This window comes from Urocitellus parryii, unplaced genomic scaffold (assembly GCF_045843805.1).
Source record: "Urocitellus parryii isolate mUroPar1 unplaced genomic scaffold, mUroPar1.hap1 Scaffold_211, whole genome shotgun sequence".
In the NCBI taxonomy this organism is placed as follows: domain Eukaryota; kingdom Metazoa; phylum Chordata; class Mammalia; order Rodentia; family Sciuridae; genus Urocitellus; species Urocitellus parryii.
In genome coordinates this window covers 245,627-247,829 of record NW_027552346.1, presented here as the reverse complement: position 1 = coordinate 247,829, position 2,203 = coordinate 245,627, and the positions used below count along the sequence as shown (strand labels likewise).

General features: G+C 41.8%; 1 non-coding gene across 1 annotated transcript; it reads right to left on the bottom strand.

Annotated features, from left to right (window-relative positions):
• Positions 1–1,771: 1,771 nt before the first annotated feature.
• Positions 1,772–1,843, bottom strand: Trnaa-agc (transfer RNA alanine (anticodon AGC)). The gene has a single exon. It is a non-coding gene; the product is annotated as a tRNA-Ala (tRNA).
• Positions 1,844–2,203: the final 360 nt, after the last annotated feature.

The window sequence follows — 2,203 nt, the reverse complement described above, 5'->3', positions numbered from 1 at the left end:
GAGAACAGCAGCTTAGTGTTTATTTAACATTGTTCAAAAGTGACAGGCTCTGCATTTACTTGATTCTTATGTTTGATGGCTACAAAATGTTCTCTCAGGGTTGGGGGAGGAAAATAATTAATCGGATTTATTGTAACTCCCTCAAGGATAAGATAGTTCTACACACTGCACATAGATTCTCCATGCCAAGCAAATGTGGCCCACATCTCCAGTCCTTTGGACTTTGATGGTATGAACAGGTTCCCTGAGAAGCATATAATCATCCCCCCTTGTGTCCCCCCAAATAAGGCTAACATTTATACATTAATTACACATTGGTATGGGTTCTTTGACAGCCTGAGCACGGTTAGTGTGAAAATGTGAAACTGATGTTTCCTAATGCCCCGTCACCTCTGGGTGAAATGATAAAATGCTCCAGTGAGGATTACATCTTGAACATCTGTTACCTCCTCCAAAGGCTCAAACATCACAAAAGATTCATCTTGAAATAGAGGACAAGACTCTGTTTGCAAAGTCATTGTTGCAACAGTAGCTGATTGGAACAAGACTCCCAAGGAGCACTGAACTGCTTTCTGATGGAATTGGTGGTGAGATTTAATGTTCAATCTTGGCAACTTGGAGTCCAACCAGGAAATAGTCACAACAGCAGTCCTGCTTGTCCTGAAGAATGTTGGCATCCCGAGGAACCAAGCAAGCTGGAACTAGATGACACACATATTTTGACAATTCTTGCCACCTGAACTCATTATAATACTTTAGAAAAGACACAGATGTTACATGAGTCATTTCTTGATGGATTCTTTTTTTTCCTACTTTAATATAGAATGTTAGAAGACAACCACATAGAAAGAGAACCATGGCAACAAGATAGAATTATCTGAAGTGGGGTCACACACCTACATTAGAAAGCCCTCCTCTCTGGGTAATTTTCTCAATAGCTGTCTTCAGGTCTCGAGAATTCATGTGAGTTTTGAGGTTAAACTGGTTAGCAGGGTTGTCATTGAAGAGGTAGAACAAAAAAAAAATTAAAAAATTAGCTCAAAAGTTATTACTGTCAAGAAAGGTAAAAATAATACTTAATTCTTTTATATACAAAGAGAAGCTGCTTCAAAGCCTTAAACTGTGTTCATAAAATGTTCCACTGTGGGCAGAGTGATGGGAAGACAGAGACCAGGATCCTTCACAGGGGAAAGGTTAATAAAATAGGTACTTGTCACCCCGTTTCTCTATATGCTTAACAAAACACTGTTGAAATCTTAAGAACTGTTTGCTAATCTTGTTCCCAGAATGTGCTGTCCCTAACTGTGGACTGTCTGCTAATCTTGTTCCCAGAATGAGCTGTCCCCAACTGCCAAACTACAAAATGTAACTTCTCTCGCTGCCCTCTCCAGGGAAAGTATATAAGCTCTACTCAAGCTGTTCTCAGGGCTCTCTCTCTCTCTCTTTGCTATAGAGAGCTCGGGCCCCAGCATGCTGGTCTCCAAATAAACCTACCCTTCTGCTATTGCATAAGACAGTCTCTTGTGGTCTCTTACTCCAACGTTTCGCCGGACCCTTACAACAGGGGATGGAGAGAGGTTTTTTCAGAACTGTGACCCACTGTATGAGTGTGCAATCCATGTAGTCAGATGGGGGTTGGTTTACTGCTTTGCTACCACCATTTGGGATTCTTAACAATTTTTGAAAGAGGACCTGCATATTATGACGCTATTTTGGGCTATATGTTACTAAGTCCTCAAGTGTGGGCATGGAGACCTTTTTTTAAAAAATTTGATGGTACTGGGGATTGAACTCAGGGCCTCCTGCATGCTAGGCAAGAGCTTTACCACTGAGCTACACTCCCAACCAGGGAGGAGACTTTCAAAGCATCTTTTCCAAGATCCCCAGAAGTAGATCAATGAGAAGTTGCTTTGGGCAGCAAAGGTGCCTGACAGTAGATCCCTACTGAGTTCTTGGGGATAGACAATGCAGTCACCAGGGAACCAGTCACCAGGATCTAAGAGAAAGGAGACATTCTCTGCTTCTTTTCCCACCCTTCCTTCTTCCCTCTTTTCTAATCTTCTTAGGTATCTCAAGGTGATCTGAGTTATTTCCATAAGCTGTGCTAATCAAAATGGCAGGTGATGTAAAGCTGGGGTGGGGAGATAGAAAGCCACTTTCAGGGAAGACAGGAAATTTAAAATAAGTTCAACCAAGGTAAGGC